The following is a 21479-nucleotide window of genomic DNA, read 5'->3' as shown; positions in this document are numbered from 1 at the left end:
AGGAAACAAGACAATTTTCATTTAATATTTAATATAGATAGCCAATACTTAAAATAAGCAAATAAAGTCCAGAATATGCCAAGCATTATCTCACAGCAATATCTAAATGCCACAACATATTTCTGCATCCACTCCCTATACTGCAAAAAATACCATGCTACAGTCTCTGGAAGAAAATGTAGACTTTTTAATGTCAGCCATTTTGTTGTTGTTTTTTGGTTTGTTTGTTTGGTTGGTTGGTTGGTAGCTACTTATGGTCCATGTTAGAAAGGAGAGATGTAAAAGAAAGCAAGCTGGCCTAAATATATATGTAAAGTCTTTGGTTTTCCCATTTCGAGTTTACCAAAGACCAGTATCCTGTAGATTGAGTACCCAAAATCTAATAAAAGATGAGGTGAAGCTTTTGCAGATTCAGCAGTCCTGCCCTCAAGATCAGTTGTGTTTGAATGGCATAAATGGGCTTGCTATATGGCCTGGATACACAGTATACGCTCTAAGAGGAATTTGTACTATTTATCATAATACATCATTTGTAAAGTGATGCCACTGTATTTTAACAAGACTGTAATTGGTGAAAAACAAAAGCTAGGAATGTGCTATTTGAGATAGACAACACAAACACTACTGGAGACACCTTACGGAGGTTACCAAAATGAAATACCGTAGTCTCCCACAGTACACCTGATGGCTCGGGGCCAGGGAATGGAGGGCAGACAGGCAGGAGGAAATCCACCTTAGGCCCGAGATGCTGCAGGTCCCTACCTTTGCCAGAACAAGAAAGCAAGATGTAACTCTGCGTACCCACGGGCATGCCAGCCCCGGGTTTCATGCAGAAACTAATTACTCGGAGTCAAAACTGAGACACTGGCACGGCTAAGGACGGCTCCTTGTTGCTAAGTGTAACCTTAATAAATGTCTACACGTTGTTTTATCTCTTCCTAACTTCGTCCTGTTATTGTGAATCTAGGCTTTCAGTTGAGTGCATTTGTTTATCTTTAATTTTTGTCTGGGAATACAAAGGTAACACCTGCCCTACGTTTCTGTTCCTTTGGGGGAACTCTGCAGTGTTTCTGCAGCAGTGCCCCGAGGCGTATTTCTCAAGGTGTCCCAAGCTGAACGGGACATTTTTCTTTCTAGCTGCACAAACCAGTTTGCAAGGCAAGAACACAGGGTTCAGAGAGAATGAAATCATTCAGTGGCCTGTGTTTGCTTTGCCTGCCTATGGGGCAGCGAGATACACAAGGAAACACCGAGGGTTTAGAGTTATTTTGTGATTTTGCCTTCTACAAAGTGTAAGCTTTGGTTCCCTTTGCTGCAGCTGCTATCGCACGCTATCAGCCCATCTCTGCATCCCTGGTATTCAGTCCTCCACATCTGTTAAGGACCAGTGTTTCCTAACTTACGGTCAGTCCCGCATGCCTCTACAATGCCATCACCTTCCGGGTGGTAACAGAAGACATCACCCTTGGAGCAATCAGAGTCTCTCACACCTAGTCTAGACGGAGCAGGCACGTCTCTGGTTGAGGGACTCTTGGCATGGGGGTTGCAGCCATCGTTCCACCACAGCACCTCTCGCTATGCCAGCTTTCTTCCCTTGTGTGTTTTTCTTCTTCCTTAGGAGAGCTTGCCCTTCTCTCCATCCCATACCAAGAGTTTTTCAAGCACTCAGGAAAGTTTCTGACCCAGATGTTCCTGCAAATACTTATGCAGGCAAGCATCAAGGGTATTCCTCTTCCTGTTTGCAAGGCCTTACTCAATCAGTAGGGTACAGATGCAGGAGGAAGAGGGGCTCAAGTATCAGATGTGAATAATAATTGTACGGCTTTCATCTCCAAGAATATTAACGTACCTTTATCTGATACTGACCCCCTAACAGAAGTAAATATTTGCAAATCAGAAGGAAAAAGTGGGCAAAAGTTAACTATAAATACTGAAACAGCAATAATATAGACAGCAGAAAATGACCTGTATCAGTTACCAGTTTTCTATTACTTTTAGATTGCTCATATATCTGGGTTAGTCATATATTAGTGTTCATATATTATTCATATATTAGTATTTTGAAGAAAATACAACGTTTTTTCCCTAAAAGTTTTGTGTGTGTGTTTTTTTTTTTTTTTTTTTTTTTTCCAAAAAGGAAGCTTTTGAAATACAAAGCGATGGGTGAAATCCCATTCAGACAGTAAGGCTAAAGAATATTCCAAACATTGGTAAGAGCAAGTTTCTGCATGGGCCGGTTTATGTAAATACCATACTGATTTTCTTCCTATGAGTAATGCCGGCAAAGAACATGAGATTCGGAATTTCCTTAAATTCATGTATCTGCAAATTTGGACATACTGCAGCTCCAGCTTTTCCTGCTGAAAACATCTGAAAGCATCCATTTAGGTGTGCTGTACTTTGTTTCACCTCATGAACTTGGCACATACTCTGATTGTACCCGCACGTTGTGTCAGCCCATGAAGTTAGAATGCAGCAGTGCTAGCAAGATCCAGCACAGGTGATTGATTACAAAGCACGATTTTTATTTTTTATTCAATAATATTTAGATGCCAAAGAAGCTGGGTAAAGTTAAATGTGCGGCTTGTGGTTTTATTTTTAAATCTAGGCATTCTAAGTCAGGCACCAAGTGGCCTCTTCTGGAAGAGTGTTCACCTCGTACAGCACCTTTTGACTTTGCTGAGGAGTTACCCCTTCACTCATCACTTCTGCATGCGTTTACTTAGGTACTGACACAAGAATTTAGGAGACTGTGTTGAAGCATGCAAGCCTGAAAATGTTAGCTCAAGCTCGGGTGACGGTGCCTGACTTTGCCTTGAACATCTCAGGTCTCGAAATTATGTGGGGTAAATCATTGTCTGGGTTTACCTCTCTCTTTTACTGGCTTTGGAGGTGACTGAGATGCCTCAAATTTAGTGGCTGAAACAAGGTAAGTTGAGACCCATTCATGGTATGTGGGATATATTAATCCTCATGGATTCAAACTCTCCTCTTGCTGCAAGCTTATCTTAAGCACTTCACGTTGGGACTTCATTTGCGGTGACGCTGTAAGCAGCCTACTGGAGCAGGGCCCTGGTTTCATCAGGGCCCTGTTTTTGTCACAGCACAAATGAATAATTATTTAAAATATTTCCTTCTCATAAGCAGCTAACATTTTTAATAATAAATATGTAAGTCTGGGATGATGCAAGTGATACCCCAAACATGTCAATAGCAAATTAGCATAAATCAGATAAAACACCCACAGATTTGTTGTTATTGCTTGATCTAGATTACAGAAGGAGAGAGGAAAATAACTTTTTCAATTAAAGTAAAATTTGCAGAGATGACACACAGTGACAGACATACATACATCCCAAACTGGTCAGTAGGATGTTCTAAACTGTAGATCTATGCCTGTAAACTCATATTGGAAGATATATTTTTTAAAAGGGAATTTTACCAAATGAAATGTAGAAAAGTTTCTAAGTATGACTTCTCTATAGAAAGAAGAAATAGGAACACCAAATCATGCATATTTCAGCTAAATCAGGTTACATTTTTCTAAAACTGGCTTTTTCTTGCAAATTAAAACCAGATGCAGAATACACTAAGTTATTGTTCCTGAAATTCAAATGTTGCCTTAAGCAACAGAATTACATGCGGCTATTTTGGTACTCTAACATATGACATTTTAAGAGACTTAAGAGTTTCTAGTTTTCTGTCCCAGCCAATTGAAATCTATTACGAGCGTGTTAACACATTTTCTATCTGGCTATCTCAGCAATGATGTTTACAGGTAATTAGTGCCCACTGTTGTAATAAAACTGCATTCTCATAAAGGTATCTATTTTTGGTAACACATCATAATGAATTTTGCAACTGCCAACTGTTTTTGACTTATTCAATTTTAATTAAAAGCGGGTTGTACTTTATATCTCAATCACTTTCATCTCTTGATAAAAAAGTGACTAATGTGCCTTAGCTCAGTTTTTACCAAGTCTGCCGAGAGACTGCGAACTTTTAAGCCAACTTTAAAAAAAAGAGAAAACTATAGTGCAGAGATATTAGCTGCCATGTTGTGGATTATATTAAGTGTGGATAGTATACAAATTAAAAAATAATAATAGAGGAAAGCTCCTCTTTGTTGTCATTTCCACTTTTATGATGGACGGACTGCTGTCTGCTCGCTGCTTCCAGGGCTAACAACGTCTTCTACCCGATTCCTGTTTCTCTAAGGCGGAGAAGTTTGCTGTAACCCGGCCACGAGTAAGTACATGTTGCAATGTGAACTTAATTGATTTCTTTCCTTTTGTGCTGCACCACTCTGCCTTCTCACCTGCCATCAGTCTGACGCTAATCCCGGAAATCAAAGCGTAACATTAAGCGTGCAGGACTGAGGCTTTGTAAGACTGAGACAGCAGACAGACATGGTCTTGGCTCCCAAGAGGGTCTATTGTACTGCTGATTCTATAGAAATAACAGCAACTCATCCAGGCTGGGAAAAATCCTATCTCTGAGAGCTCCAAGCAAAACAGGAATGTTGTGAGGGCAAGTCAAATGCCAAGTGTTCCTGCCAGCAGGACAAAGAAAATAACGAGAGTGGGGGAGCTGAAGGGCATCGCATCCAAGAGTTAGATACATGAGTGAAAAGGGGCAGTGACTGGGCCTGGGCCACTTCTAGCACAAGGTGAAGGACCAAAGAGCCAAGGACAAGTCAAAAGGAGGGAACGAGCCCCATCGCTGTTTTCCTCAAAACATGCTGCTGAGACCGCCAGTGCAATGCTGAGGAGAGAGGGCAGTGCTCCTGTCGGTGCCCTGAATTTGGATTAGCCTTCAGGCCTGAGAACCAGAGCAGAGCAGCTGTGTGCTGTCCTGCCTCCCAGACAGATCCGCAGCAAACTCTGCAAGAGGAATGAAAGAGAAGGGGAAGCACAGAGTAATAAATTCCTGATAAACTTTCCCAGTCTCTAGCTATTCATGCCCAAGGACTTCCTGAGTCAGAGGTAATAGCTGTGTACTTAATAGCCCCTGGAGTTTTCCTGCAATGAATTTTTCTAAACTTGGAAAGGGGAATTTAGGACTGGACTTTTCAGCTTGATTAGAGACAGTTATCTTTGCTAGAAAGGTTAGCAACAGTTTAATTTTCCTTGAAACTTACCGCAGAGGCTGCAGGTTACAGTTTAATTTGATTTTTAAAAGGGAAAATAAGGTGTGCAAGCTACAGCTGCAGTCAAAAAGTTCAAAGGCTTTCAGCTTTTGCTAGAGGCAAACGATAGTTTAATTTGCCAACCAAGCCAAACTAGGCTTTGCATTAAAGTACATTACAATTTGATTACTTGCTGGTGTTGCAATACGCAAGTTGATCTGAGGAAGGTGGCCTCTAACATGTTGCTCCAGCTTGCAATAGCAAATTTACTTGCTCTTGTCCAGGCCAAGCAATTTGCTGTTAATCTACTGACCAGTCCTTCACATATGCCCCGTTTTACACGTAATTCTGTAAGGAGTATGTAGACATGGACTATGTCAATGCAAAATAAAATGACAGTCCTGTGATTATAAGCCATTCTGATTTTCCTGGAGTATGAAGAGTAAATTAGATGAACAAATTAGCAAATTGTTAGTTTCTTTACATAACAAGAGTGGGGGAGGAAAGGACAGTATCCTGCACAAAGCAACTATCCTCTATAAACTCCTTGTTAATGCCATCAAATTCACAGCACATGTGTATTTTACCTTATGTTGTCTCACTAAGCTTTAGGTCTTACAAAATACACTTTTCCTAATGGAAATACTGTTCCCATTTTATCCTTTCACTACAGGGTAGAGCTGGCTGATGTCAGTTTTCCAGAATGACCTTATAATGAAGATAGACTATGATTTGATGGACGTGTTTTGGGACATTCATTTACAGAACTGGGAGTGAAGGAGATATAACAAGACTTGAAGGTAGAGAAAAATTACTGTCTAATCCATTAATGAATAAAATGTGACTACAAAACCCACCTAGGAAAAAAAAAAAAAAAAAAAGACAAAAAAAAACTCCAGAGAATTGTCCCATGAAACCTTCACTCATGCACTATTTGGAGTGAGAAGCAAGACATTGCCTTTGCCTTTAGATTTTGGGAAATTTGGCTCGCATGCAGTGGGAGCTGTGTCCCTAGAAATGTGAACAGAAAGTGTACCTTTGATTGTAAATCACGCAACTGGAACAGTTTGGTTGGAAAACAGAGGAAGCTTTCTTGCTTACTTTGTTATTGCATACAAACATGAGAAATCCACACTTCAAAGTCCGTGGATGACATTTCAAACAGCAGTTTCCTCATCCCTACAGTCTGGACTAGATCTGAAGAAGCTCCTGGGGGAGATGAAGCTTACCTAAAAAGGTGTCATGGAGGCTCATCAGTAAGCTCAGAGGAGTCACTATTTCTGGAAAATCTAAGAAGGCCATATTCTTCCATCTTAACTATCATCACCCACAGTGACGTGCAAACTTAATAAGCAAGTTAAACACCAAAGGCTTGCTGAAAATAAACCCAACCGATAAACAGATTACTTAAACAACCAGGAAACTCTAGGTCTACATGAAAGGGTGCCAGGCATATGACTACTGAACAAAAGTATTAGGGATGCCACAATAAGAGCAAAGCGAGACAAGAACTGGAATATCTTAGAGGAAAAAAAATACACAGACAAAAGCTATTAAATTACAAGTATGTGCAAAGAACATACAGATTACTTGGGTCTTCTCCTCCTCTTTGGAATAAAAAAGGCTTAACAGTCACTGCTTCATACAGTATACAGGCCATTTCCATACTTCAAGAGCATCATCTGATATATCAGAGATTAGAAGAATATCATACACATTTGAAAAATGAAGAAGAAATTCACCCCACACATATGAAACAAAAAGTTGCAAAAGCTACAACCAGAAAGAAAGAAAAAAAAAAAAAAAAAAAAAAAGACCTACCATTTCATTATAAGATGAACCACTTTCCATTACTAACATTGTGGTCAGAAACTGGAATGTCACTGATGCAATGCTAACCATCAAATGACATGAACATTTAGGGCTTGCCTACACAGGGAAGCTGTTGCAAAATAAGCGAGGGTGTGAATTTAGAATGCATTAGCTACTTGGCATTAACTCGCTGTGTGGACGCTCTCGCTCTGCACTAGGAGTGCCTTTTGGCTGTTTAGCCTAATCCACTTCCAGAGTGGACTCGAGAAAGGCACTGTTGATGCCAGACAGGAGTGCTGAGAGGACAGCTGTCAGGTATTAACAGCACCTTGGACCCACATCCATTTATACATGAGTCCCTAGCAGGCCTTGGATGGTCTGTTCTGAAAATTTAATTCACATGCTCTCCAAACAATCCATGCCAAATTATTTACATATTAGCCCATGAGCAGACACCATACCTGTGATGTCTCTGACCAGCAAGTAATGTCATGTATCTTGTAACCTATATGATCGGAGGTGACTGTGAGCTTTTTAGGACATCATTTGTGCATTCCTGTAGTCATTCACTGCTGAAAAGCTGAACTGGTGACAGACTTTGATGTGGAACATGCTTCTGCTAGAAGACATTTCTGTGACAGAAATGTTCCGTCATACCTGAGGGGCAGAAAGCAAGGAGAGCTGCGAGCAGCTTCCTCGCAGCCTGTCAAAGGGGCTGCTATGGAGCCAGCAAGCAGAAAAGCCCCCAGCCAGCCCGAACAATTAACAGGAGCACCCCTATAAGATTAGTGTTCTGATTATCAGTTCAGTTTCTCTCTTCAAGTCCTCCTCACAAGACTTGTTGCCAAAGACTTCACTGTGGTTCTTTCCTGACTAGCTGCTGAAAAACATCTTCAAAAAGTTACCAAAATAATGCCACCGGACCCATTGTCAGGAGAGCAGTGCATGTAGTTTGTGTGCTGGGGCATCAGAAAGAATATTTATGAGGTACAGGGCAAGAAGGCACGAAGCTATAACCCCTAAACACGACTGTGGTGATTTTGTGATGGCACCAGCCATCTTTCATGGGAACAGACAGGCGCACGGTATCGCTCGTAAATACAAACGTGAGCTCACAAGAAAGGAAAAGTGAAACTGAAGAAGTGCTGGGGACAAAAGATTCTTTTTCCTATCCCCCGAAGCCCAATGTCAAGACATTTAAAAGAAACTGTTAGGCGAGATATTTCATTTCAGTATGAATATTAATGAATGGTTAGAGCAACATTTGCAATTCTGTTATTAGTAATGCATCTCAGTCCTTCAGAGTGCTTTCTAGAACTCTTAACCACTTCAGAAATGAAATTATTTCGGTTAGAAATATATAACGCCAAGTGATTACAGTTGAAGCACCATTTATTTCCACACAACTCACTGGTGTTACACGATTAAGACGTATAGAGAAAGAAACTGTGCTGACGTCCCAAGCTTTTTCTATAGAAATGAATTTCCGCTGTATTTTACATATCACCATGAGAACTCAGTTTGCACTGCCCGAACTACCTCTGCTGAAATGCCCCTGGGATGGGCCAGGAGGTTCAGCTGCCCACGTACCATGGCCATTACTGCAGCGCCGTCCTAGGCCTCGTGCCCGCTGCAGCCATGGCCCCGAGCCCTCACCGGGACCCGCTCGGGGCTGCGCCTCCAGCTCTGCTCCTGCCCTTGGTCTCCAGCCCGCAGCCTCGACACCCTCCTCCTCGGAGTACTCCTAAGGCAACTCATCATTTGTGGAAGTAATAGCACCCGGTTCCTTCTCTTGATCACAAAGCACAGCAAAAAGGGTGAGTTCCACCACCATCACTGTTGTGCCAGTGGAAAACCAAAGCACAGGGCAGGAATATGACCAGAGCCACCGCTGCCTTGCTCATTAGACCGCACTGCCTTCCCCCAGGTCACTACAGCTATGAGTAGTTTCCAAATGCATTCTTAGCAAATGTCTCAGCTCCATGCTAAAAGCAAAAAAATATAATACAGAAACCAGTATCTTCTAGTAATTGCACAATATCTGGTTGTTTACTTTGAGAAAACTATCACTTGCACCGAAGAACATGCTCAGTTTCTGGTAAGTCATATTCATGTAATCGTGCTCTTTTGCTAAAATACATGGGAAAATGAAAAAAAAATAACACCACACAACACTTAACATCATATTGAAACAAGTTAAGAAACAAAGCTCACAGTTATGTTGTTTTTTTCTTTTTAAGAGGAACTTACAGATCTGCCATTGCTCAATCACAAAACTGCAAGGTTTTCATTTAGGTTAAGGCAGAGACATATTGCATGTGTGTGTATGAAGACATTCTGCATAAAACACACTATGCACACTGAACAGATCTTCACTATAATAATCCTCAGTAAACTGTTCCCTAAAAGAAATTTAAAAAAATGTTGCCAATCCCAATTTATATAGCATCGTTCAAAACAATGTCATGGGGGCTTGTGCAGCTAAACATAACACTATCACCAGTTAGGAACAGCTGAACAGTTACTTTTCTCAACCTGTGATTTAAGATTAGGCTTCTTGAATGGCAGGCAGTAGAAAAAATCTAATGCTAAAGACCAGAGCTATAAATATTTATGGATTATAACTGCAGCAACCTGGTAGCTTTTGATGGTAATTAGTAGTTAGCTTTAAAAACTGATCAATATTTATTTAAAATCTCTTTCTGCAGATTATTTGCCAGGAGTGTAGCTGGAAGAGCACATCATCATTAATGCTACATGCATCCGAAAAGCATTACCATTGTATAGGTGTCATTTATACAGCAACACACGCCTCTCAGACTTCACCTTGACATTTTTGCATGGTGCAGAAAACAGAAAATGTGGAAATAGCTGTGCTTTATGGCAACTGGGCAGACTGCGATGGGCTTAACTAAGGTCAAGCATGAGGGCTTTTAAGCCCTCAAGGTTCCTCCATGTCAGCATTTTCCTCTCCTGATCAAGGCAGTGAAATGGGACAGAGAAAGGACTTAAATACCCTCAGCATAAACACACAGCAGCAGCAACATGAACAGCTAAGGACAGGCACAGCAAGGGAAGACACAGCTACTGCTGAGTTGATGGGACAGCAGTGGCAGTGTCACTTGCACTTCATAGTAATGGCAACGTGAGCACACGGCTAAATCACATGGCAGTTCTCATCTTTCTAACAAAGTTCACCTCTACAATGTTTTATTTATTACCAGGATGGAGTAACATCACTGTTGTCCTCTTAATGAACTATTAGCTTCCCTTGCAGCTTTTTGGCTGGCACATCAGCTCTAGCAGGAACACACAATCCCTTTGTGTATACTAAGATCAGGATTTGGTCTCTCGAAATAAATGCGCTGCTTAAGGAAAGAAAACAAAACAAGAATACAAGAGAACTACCCTAAGGAATCACTGTTTCAAAACTCTGAAGATAAGGCATGGTCAGTGCTCCTTCTACATGAGAAATTAAGCACAGCCCTGCAGACTAGAGTTAAGTTTAGGTCAGAATTTCTGAGCCTCTCTAGTTCATAGAGGCAGTTCAAATTCCTCCTTTTCTACAAGTTTAGCTATAGCTAGTAAACGTGTGGGAATTGGGTTCAGCGACTGGGAGGAGTAGAGAACTTTTAAAGACAGATTCAATATTTCCCTTATTCTAGGCTTTTATTTGCAGATACCAGCACTGACAGCCATTTTTCGGGATCAAATCCTGCCTTGGTATGGCTTGCATGCTAACAGTAGAACATGTAACACAATTTAAGAAATCTTTCATTAGATTAAGAAGCTGAAGTAGCCTTTTAGTACAGACCACAATGGGACAATATCTTTTAAAGAATGCAACAGAAAACACTAGTCACAGGCAAAAGATACAGATAAGCTCCCCCATGATGAAACACACTCAGCCTTAACCAAAAACTGCCACAACCATGGGCTTCCTAGAAGTGGCTGCTAGTTTTCTCACTGCAAGGCTGATCATGATTCAGAATCCCGTTTTGTAGAAATGAGAACATATAAAGTCTCAGAAGGGCAATCCAGAGGGCTCATACTTGGAACAACAAACAATTCCAACAGGAGGGTACAGGGCAATCCAGAAAACAGCAGTGAGTCGCGTGCCCATTCTGTCACCATAGGAAATGATCACTCCCGAACTTTCAGCTGCTTGAGGTGCTGTCCACCCATGGATGACAAACGTGGCCGGGAAGAGTCACTGTGTTAGTGACACCCACAGGTATGTGGACAGGGCGGTCATTTAGCAGTCAGCACTGCTCCCTGGGAAGTGACAGTCTTTGCAATCATGCATTCCTGGGTTACTACATTTGGCCTCTGGCTTGTACAGCACTGAGCTTGAAACGAGGAGCTCGATTATCACTGACAGTGCTGATCTGGAATTTCAGGAATGGGTTGTAGTGGGTCCGGGGAAGCAAACAGCATTTATGAAGTGAAGAAGCACTCTATACCTTTGCCAACAGAGAATGTTATATTGCTCAGAGATGTCGCAAGAGCATGCACGCAGTGTGGGAAAAGTGCAAACAGAGTCGGTGCAGTAGGAACTACAGGGGTGATGACATTATTTAGCAAGGGGGGGCAGGAAGGCATAAGGAGTTCCACACCAGTCAGCACCTGAAAATATGCTTCAGCAAATTACTAAACAACTCAATTATAAGCAGCAAAAGAATAACAAGGTAGTAAGAGGCAGCCAATACATTTTTTTTTCCGGATCAAATCATGCCAAACTCATCTAACCTGCTTCTCTGATAGATTAACTGTCCTTGGTGGACAAGAGAAATCAGCTAACATATATATTCTCATTTTAAATACGGCTTTTGATGTTCTCCAGATGACATTCTGCCTAAAGGAATTAGTATATCTCTTCAGCTAGATCCAAAACTAACAGAATAATTAAACTTTCTTCTGATTACAGGCTCTTTTCTTCTAAAGCATATCACTGGTGTAGCAATGCCTAAAAACCATAATAGAGATCAAACAAGACTGTACAAGACAATATACACGTTCATGAAAAGACAATTTCTTGCATTGTGGAGCTACCATCTAAATAATCAGGACAGACAAGGAAAATATCTTACCAGCACTGTCAGAGATGGGAAACTGAGGCAGAAAAAGATTAAGGGCTGGATTTTCACATGAGCTCAGCACATTTGCTGCTGAGCTCGCTTGAAATTCTGTCCGTAATCAACAGCATGGAAATCACTAGATATTGAGCTCCTTTGAAAATCAAACTTCAATATGAAAATTTGGCCCAAAGGTCTTTTGAAAATCTACATCAAGAGGCTTACCCAAGGTCACCCAGGAAGTCGGTAGCAGGGCTGGGAACTGAGCTTACATCTTCTGACTCCCACTCTGGTGCATAACTAATGTCGCTCTGCCTTCTGTTTTAATTAGCTACGGGGAGATCTCAAACCAGAGAAGGCTTTTGAAATGAAAGAAAAGAAAACCCTCACAACTGCAGTCAGTTTCCTCCCAGACGTAGCAGCCCAATGGACTTCCAGCAACCCGCATGCAGTACGGGTTTCAAACTTCTTTTAACAGGCTTCTGTTTCCCTTCAGGAAGATAAACTTTTTGTTGTTTACTTCTCACAGATAAAGGGATTCATTGGAGAACTGTTCATTTTTTCTACAATATTTTCCTTCTACATGCACTATGCCTCTGACCCATACAAATACTTTTGCAGTGACGAGGATAGAAAAAGGAAGCCTGCAGAGTGCAAAGGCTCCTAAGGATTAGTAGACAACCTCTGGGGCAAGGAGTGGAGACTTATGCTATTGCTTATTATTACTACATTTTTCCCTAGGTAGAGAGAGTTGTTTGAAGTGGTTTCCTTGCTAATGCAGTGGCAGAGCAAACTATTTACTTTGCATGTATATGTGGTTGCTTCAGTACCTCTCCTGCTGGTGCTGTGGAACACCTAAGATGCACTGTTTTCAGCAGTTCACAGGTTCCTGCTGGAACATCCAAATTCCCAACATTTTACCTGGCTCTGGCAGCATCCACAGGCCTGCAGACTCCCCAAGCATCTTCCCTGATAAGTCTTTCATCAGAGAACTACTGCAGCCATCTCAACAGCACAATATAGAAATTTATAACCATCACGGAAAACAAATGAAAGCTGGAGTAGGTGTCTGTAGCAACTTCTTTAAACTAACACACTTTGCTGAAACCCAGATATGACATTATTTTTTCAAAGACAAAATAATAGGTTGGCATTTCTGTCATATTTTTTACCCTCAAAGACTTTAGCCTACTTTCCTGTAAAAGACAACGCTAGTTGATATGTTGGAAGAACTCTTCAAAAAGTCATTTCCTGAGCTCTCTGACCCTGCTACGCTGTCTATGATCAGAGAAGACTTCTGATTTCACTTTGTGGTACTCGGGGTACCTCACTGATAAGATGCAATGAGAATTTTACCCGGTGTTCCTCAGAAAGAAAGCTACACGATGGCCAGAAATGGAAATTCTGATGGCTAGAGTTTTCATAAAAGAGGAGCTTCTGTGTTCATTATTCCCCAGATTTCTGTCAAAAGGAGGAAAAAATGGCTTGCTTTCTTCCTTCCAACTTTCAGTCTTCTTGTACCTCTTCAGTGCTATTTTCAAATCTGCTGCCTACTTTGGGGTACGTTCCTTTTGGGCTCAGAACGCTCTCTTCCTTCTCTGTCAAATGCACCTCCCACTTTTCTCCCTGATTTTTACTGCCGCAAAATGTGTCCAGCTGCCAAGCTGTTTAAGTTTAAAAACAGCTTTGTCTAGAAAAGCCAAGAAACACTTCACTAAAGACAAAACATAATAGGTGTGTGAAGCTAACAGATGGTGGAGCGATAGAGATGGTGTCCAAGCAGCATGCTTGTTTCTACAGATTAGCTGTGCGCACAGTTTGTACTTGCAGAGCATTTTAAGAGTTCCTTTCAATCAGCAAAGATATATTATTAGCTTTAGTTTAGCACTAGTTCAGGGATTACTGCTGTTTCGACAACAGAAGTCATTTCTGGGGGCAGTGAGGGAAAGCCACGGGGCTCCCGTCCTTCTGGAGAGCGTTTGTCATGTAAGGGATGGGGCGCACACACACACACACACAGTAAAGGGACACTTAGTGGGAACCAAGCGACGATGACAATCAAGGTAGCCAGCACTGCCCAAGCAGAGGGGAAGTGGGTGATTTTTATCTGTAAATCACACAGTGCTTTGGCAGGTGTGGCAGCTCTCTGAAGGTCCTAGTGCACGCTCACGGCCTACTCCTGCAGGAGTCCTATCTGGCAAGTTCTTCTTTTATATCTTATCTGCCTCTTGTCTCACTCCACACCCTCCTTTTCTTTAACAGCTTTCTCATTGTCTCGTCTCACTTATCTTGGACTGCAAGCATTTTGGGGCAGAGAACACATCTTTATATAGCAAAGAGGCAGTGACTTTTATGACACTACATAATTAATGACAATTTGTTCAGTATGTAAAGTGAAGCTTCTCAGATAAGCATTAACAACCAGTTGTCTAGAAGAGGGGATCTCTTCAGTAAATGAAAAACATTACTGAAAATCTTGGGGTTAACCTTCAAGCATATGCCTAAAACAAACCATGACCACTATTAAACACTCGGGTTGCACATGGTCTGGAATGCTGATTGAGCAGACTTATGTGGCATCATCCAACACTTTTGCAAGCTGATGAATCTGAATAATTAAGTTTTTCCTCATTACAGGTCTCCGAAGCACACTAATCAGCTCTCCAGAACAGCTGAGTTTATTTTGGAGACAAGAAAACATCTTTGACTAACTGGGTGTTTTGATCACCTAGATTTGGTAAACTCAGGCTGCATTTGGGATATCTGTATTGATCATACACAATATCACATGCTGCCATATAGATCGTGCATTCTATCTGCACACTGACATGGGAATTGATCCTACAATGTACATTATCTAACCAACTATACCTTTCTTCATTTTTGACAAGTCTGAATTTTTAAGGAATGTATGAAATATTTTCTATTCTCAATGAAATCACAAAAGGAGTGTGTGTTTGTTTGCAATAAATAGGAAATTTTACTGTATATTATGATCCTGATCATGAAATAAGGTCCACGAGGGCAGTCTTGTTGACTGTGTTCAGCAGAGATCTTGTTGACCCATAGTTCACTGAAGGATGGAAATCCCTGCTTGCTTTTGCTGCTGTCATGGCTAATGTCCTGAGAAGAATTTTATCTACTCTGTTGATCGCACAAAATTTAGAATTTAAGTAACACTTAAACAAAGCACATCTATGCATGAAAAATCAAATAACACATATCAAATAATGGAAAATGCTTTTGAAGATGCAGGGGAATTTTATTTAGAGAACGTAATTAGAATCCTTCAGGTAAGCATGCTCACACTGATCTAAAACCCTGAAAAAGGAACAGAAATCAGGCAGCGCTAACACACTAAAACTGGTATAAACCAGTAGCATTAGCACCACCCCGCTGCACTCCCACTTTAATCCTGCAGACTTGTCTGGCATAGGTAGCCACAGGCATCTTTTCTGAAATGCAACATCACAAAGATTTAGTTATTGGATACTTGAACATTTAAAGTGGGTTGAGTATTATAATGTAAAAATGAGTTTCTAACTGAAATCTTAGTTAGCAGTACAACATCGCACATTCCTTCCAAAAGGAAATTAACTAACTGGAGATAATGTACAGCTCTAAAGCCGTATGTAAAGCTGTTTGAGATAGAGCACTTAACAAATACTAGCAACTTATATTCAAATATGAGTTGAAATGATGAAAACTTCCTTATCAGAGGCTAACATCAGATTTAATCCGTTGAGCAATACTTGTGATTATTACACAAATAGATGGGTGGAAATGCACAGAGTTATTAACATTTTAGAAATTAGGAAACCTTATAATCAAAATATTATTTTACAAATTGATTTAAATACTGAAGAGGAATATGTTCAGGCAGGTCTTATATTTCAGACATCTTATTTCCCTTTGAAACTTAAAAAAAAGAAGAAGAAGCAAAAGAAGACGACAGACATGTCAATGGCTGAATGGGTGGGTGGGTCTTCTGTGAGATGAATCATACTTTTCATTCAGTTTTATGAAAGTCTTGCTTCAAGCATGCCTATAATTACTATTTGTTGCAATCAGATGTATGGCACACCAGCTTGCCATGCAGTACAATTTATAAGGCTATGCTAAATTACTGAGGGTGAGAGTCTCTTTTGGGGACACCAATTGCAATGTGGGTCCCTACCCCGGCATGTACCTCTGGGCTGGGAGAGCTGATAATGAACTTTTAATGCAGGATGGTCACAGAGGTTCTTTGTTATAATTGTCCAAATACCTAATTGAAGATGTGTAGTAATCATCAGTATAGACTGAGATAACTATCTGGTTCCCTTGGACAAAGTTAGCTCTGCCTGAGAAGTTGTTACTAAAAGGACACACCAACCAGCCCAGAGTATGTTTTATATAACTTTCCATTACTGCCTTGCTTGGGTACCGGATATGTAAAGCTGAGCAATTTTCAGAGCCAATTCCACCCATGGCTTCAGATGCCCAGCCACTGTGTCAGGAGAGAGAGAGACGAGTTGGGTGCTGAAGCTTCTTACAGTGGTTCGGGAAAGTCAGCTACCTGGCAAAGTGATCTACGACTACCACCAACCAAAAACCTGCTCAAGTAGCAGACAGCAAACACTGATGACAGCATTTCAGATCCCTTGTTTTGGGGAGTTTGGTGTCTAATTCTGAAAAAGCCTCCTACCACCAAAGATTTAGACTTTTGAGGCTTCTCTGGAGTTCAAAGTCCTTTCTTTCAAAACAGTAGGAGACAATATTTTCCTTTTAAAATACGTCAGGAAGAGAAGGCAATTGTGCCACTGTTCCCTTTCTTTCAATAACTCAGATAGAAAAACAAGGTAATTAAGCTTGGGTAGCTTGCAACCCTACTAAGGAAAATGTAGACACTGACATCTTCTACTGAAGTTGGGTCACTGTGCAGCTGGAGTAATGAGCTGAAAACGAGAGCCAAAAATCCAGAGCACTATTTTGCAACTCCCAGAGCAGGGCATTCAACTGGGAGGGAAGGAGGGAGGGAGGGAGGAAGTTTTGAGCTTCTCTCATAGTCCCCTGGGTTTTTCTAGTGTGCATTCACAGGCTGGATCATGGAAACTGCAGCTCTCCGTATCTCGAGAGCAGCACCAGTGCCAACACCCAGCTGCATGCCCCAAACAGCAAAAAGCAAAAATATTACCTTTTTCTTGGTCTTCTCTTGTTACCCCTGTTCTTTTTTGAAGAGCAGAGGAAGGCAGGGATCTATACCCAAATAAGCAAATGAGGTTCCTCATCTCAGGCTTTTGGATTGCTCACTGGAGACATGTAAATGTCCCTCCCAGGAACAACATACTAACGGCACATAACCCTGATCAAGGTACCTCCACTGCTTCATCTTCATTTAGTGGTCCAGGTCACACAGGTGGTCTAAGCACACAGGTGCTCAAGCTTGCTAGGTGTTGTAAATCCTATCATTAAATGTTTCCACTCATCGTACAGAATGGGTAGGCACCAACTCTGCATTAGGCATTCTGCAACGTGACCTGGTCTTCTGATGTCTCCAAGGAACGTATCTCTAAACCTACAAATGTCTCCCCAGCCTCTTGTTGGTTTTAGTCCAACCCTCTCAGGACCTAAATCCTTAGTGGGCTTCATGGAGTCTAAGGTACATCTCTCTTTTAGCATAGGTTTGTGTATTTTATAGCAAGCTCATAGAAGTTTCGATTTTGTGGGCTCATTGCAATTAAAAAAAAAAAAAAAAAAAGGCAAGAGAAAATAATAACAAAAAAATTCTTATAATCTTAAACTACACTAGTTTAGAAACTCATTGCGGAAAACACCAAGTAGCTGAGCTATAGTAAACATTTTTACTCTGTTGACCAATTCATTCAATTATATCTTTTTCGTTACTGTAGCTACAAATACTGGAAAATAGTTATTAAAAAAATCGTTTTCCTTTTTCTGTGTGTATATATAAGCCATTTAATTTAAAGCTTTAATCACTGTCTCATTTTAGGCTGCTTCATTTGTATGCATACAATGATAGATCCTTTAGAGATAGCATGAAAAAAAAAGACTTTCATGTACTATATTTAAAAAACTCTGCTAATATAACATTTCTGAGTCATAGAGACAATTCCTATCTTTATAGGAACTACAAGTTTTTCAATGAGTGACCTCAACCACTAACATGGCTTTGACTACTATCTGCAAATCCTACATGTCTTTCCACTTCTGACATCTCTCTTTTCTTTTGCTCCTGTATCTCAACCCATCTCTCTCCCAGCTCATTTCACATTTCAACATCAGGATAAACGTAGAAAAGGCTGAAATACAGTTCTTAGGCCAGAATCTACTGTTCAGATTTGCACAATCATCTACAAGCAAGGAATAAGAAAGAGAAAAATATTCATGCTCTCTAGAGCCTAACACCAAACACCAGTTAGAGAAGCTACATTGTATGCCTGACCTTGAAAAGGCTGACAGTGATACCAAGAAGCCATTCTGGAGCCTGAGGATAACAAAAATACAGGGATGCCTGTTCAGTGACAGCCCTTTACCTCTCAGCAAACTGCCGAAGTAGCTGTTATGCTCCTTAGAACTGGGAATCTGGTGAGTTAGTATTGGTTTTACACCACTGGAGAGGCAGCACCCCTTACTTTTCCTCTTGAACCCCTACACTTCTTCCACGACCTGCCTCCAGTGGGGTGTACATTAGTGTTGTCTGATATTCTATTTTTCCATGGGCATGTTAGGCTGAGCTGGGCTAAAAACTCTGTTATCAGTACTTGAGCTGCCCAGTTTAACACAAACAACTGCTGCCCCTCTTGTGATCACAGCATGGACATGCCCCCTTGGACAAAGCCAGTGTCTGCCTCTTTGAGCTTTTTCTCTCAAACAAGGCCACAACTAATCGGAACGGGGAAAAGAGGATCATTTCAACAATCCTGTTCAACAAGCAAACATGGAAGATAAATTCATCGGAGTCGGAAGATAAAGAAAAGTGTACAGAGAGAAAACCTACAGAAGAAAGACCAACACCTTGAAATCTGACTAACATTTACTGTGCAAACACATACATCTGAATTCTCAAGGTGGTCATTAGGCCTTTTACTTGGGCCTCACTGTTTCTAGGAAATCAGGACACCTACTCACATATCTAAACACTGGCTGAGTTTATGCCAGTAAATGCCATAAGAGTGAACCAGCATCTCTTCCAAGAAACGGTATTGCTAGTTACCTCATGCATTGAATGAAACCGTATGTTAAAACTGGCCATCAGATTAGAACATCAGTTATCTACACGCTCAGAAGTATCTCTCCGTACATTATTTTCCTGTCTTCAGGCAAAACTTTCTAATAGAAACAACTCTTTATCCACAAACAAATGCATTTTTTTTACACAGAAGGAATACATTGTCTGCTACCAAAATACCTTCTTTACTTTCCTGAAGTCCACATTTTCCCACATTCAAAACAAATCCCTCTGTGCTTATTTTTGGGGCAAGAAATAAACACAAAGGCTATAAAATAGCAGTATTCTCCGAAGACACAATGAAATCATACATGTCATTAAAGTTTAGTCAATCTGTTCAAAATCCTCTAAGGCAAATACATTCAAGGTTAACACAGTCAGCTCTTCTCTTCTACTGATTATATGACTTTATTTCCTCTGAGAAATGTAGATTTGACCTTCAAATTCTGCATATAATTACAAATTTCAAATTAAGCATATGTAGCTAGTTTTTCACATCAAGATATTTTTCACCTTGTCAGTAAAGTAGCTGTATAGAATTAAATAGCCCCCTCCCATCTTGCTTTTGTGTTTTTCCAATAGCAATCTTCAGTTATTTAAGCACAATTTAAAGCACCTTACCTCAACGTTTATCCATTTTTGTCTCAGAAGTCTGGAGCTGCTGACCTAATAAATGTGGCTTTTTAATATTTCTGGACTAGATATACCGAACTGTATCACACATCTTACCCCTCACACTCAACTCAATTTGTCCTGACCTTAAGAATCTGACTGCAACAATTGAGTGAATAAAAAAGAAAAACACATTGGATTAACTTCCACAGTTCAATTGTCAAAATGAACATGAAAAACGATAATTTATAATGGTTCTAAATCTAGTGGAAATGTGTGAAATCACATTTACAGAATGTACACAGCTATTACAACATCCTGATTCCACCAAATCATTGTAAACACACTTCATGTTTTCAAGAAGAGCTTTTGGTTGAATAGCAGACTTTAAGACTCAGGGAATTCTGGCTTCAGCTCATAATCCTATTGCAGAATGCTTTTTCCTTATCCAATACATAATCAGTCTCTCTAAGACATTACTTCCCCTAAGTAAAACAGGGATCATAAAAATTTCCAACCTCATGGTAGCATTTCTCCTGCTGGAGAAAAGTTTGGGCATGACTGTGATAAGTGTTTGGATCAAAAGCAGGAAGGCAAGGGGTCCTCAGTTACACGGAGAGCTATAGCGCAATTCCTAACAACCACATCTGTTTCTTTAACAAATTAAAAAATTTACTGTTACTGACAATAAAACAATATCTTGAAAGCAAATGGTTACAGTGTACTGAAGTATTTTTGCAGTCCAAGAGAGGATTAACAGAAAGCACTGACCATTCCTAAAGTTCAAGGGAAAACTGCAAAGAAGTTTGCACAATCACAGGATCACAGACTCGTTGGGGTTGGAAGGGACCTCTGGAGATCATCATCATCAGAAGTCAAGTATTCTTGCCATATTTCCAAAAGCACAGTTAAAAACATTTGAATTTCTTCCTAGTTTTCAAATAATTTGGCTCGCAACACGAATTAGCATTGTTCGCTCCTAATGACTGCCTCTCAGAGGATCTGCTCTCTGCATCCCACCAGCTGCTTCTGGCCAAGCTCAGCAAGGCCACGGAGCGATCTTCCTCTGCCATTTGGGGAGGCCTGCCAGCAGAGGCCAAACGGGAGGTAAGACTTTAAGCAGGTCTCAGTCTCCATGCAGCTCCCTAATTAGCTCCTTTGGCTCGACACCACCATAAATTACATCAGACAATTACGTGCTGGGGTGGGAAGGCTCACTGTGCATTTTACCTTGTACACACATGAAAAAGGTTTTTAAGTGCAGGGCTAAAAGTGAATTAGTTTGTCCTGATGAGTCCGTGAAAGGTCACTTCTCTGCAATTCAAACACAAAGACAAAAGGGTCTGCCCCTCTAAAACTCCTTCTTCAAGTAACAGATGGCTTTGCAAGTATTTCTGGACCTCCCTTAGACCAGAACCGGTTTTGAGAATGATGCTTCATCTAAATTAACTAAATCTCACACTATCTCTGTTAATTAGCTATCTTTGTTCCCAAATAACGTTTTCAAAATTTCACACCTTTCATCTTTTGCGTTGTTTCCCAGCAGAAGGCAGGCTCTCCCACAGTGTGAGCTTACCAACAGAAATTCTAGGCAGAACGATTGCAATCTTCAGCTGATACA

The 21479-nt window shown here is 40.7% G+C and overlaps 1 protein-coding gene and 2 long non-coding RNA genes across 4 annotated transcripts in view; 1 reads left to right on the top strand and 2 right to left on the bottom strand.

Moving 5' to 3' along the window:
- NSMCE2 (NSE2 (MMS21) homolog, SMC5-SMC6 complex SUMO ligase) overlaps positions 1-21479 on the bottom strand; it is a 130148-nt gene that overhangs the window by 3572 nt on the left and 105097 nt on the right. The gene's annotated exons all lie outside the window — the stretch shown is intronic.
- On the top strand, positions 7-19680 carry LOC118163179. Its single transcript, XR_004748892.1, has 3 exons — positions 7-178; positions 10433-10438; positions 19669-19680. It is a non-coding gene; the product is annotated as an uncharacterized LOC118163179 (long non-coding RNA).
- LOC118163178 lies at positions 8861-21017 on the bottom strand. The gene is made up of 3 exons (XR_004748891.1): positions 12241-21017; positions 10139-10290; positions 8861-9342 (listed from the first exon to the last, which is right to left on the bottom strand). It is a non-coding gene; the product is annotated as an uncharacterized LOC118163178 (long non-coding RNA).

The sequence above is a fragment of the Oxyura jamaicensis genome, chromosome 2 (genome assembly GCF_011077185.1).
Source record: "Oxyura jamaicensis isolate SHBP4307 breed ruddy duck chromosome 2, BPBGC_Ojam_1.0, whole genome shotgun sequence".
Classification (NCBI taxonomy): Eukaryota; Metazoa; Chordata; class Aves; order Anseriformes; family Anatidae; genus Oxyura; species Oxyura jamaicensis.
This window is presented reverse-complemented; position numbering and strand designations above follow the sequence as displayed.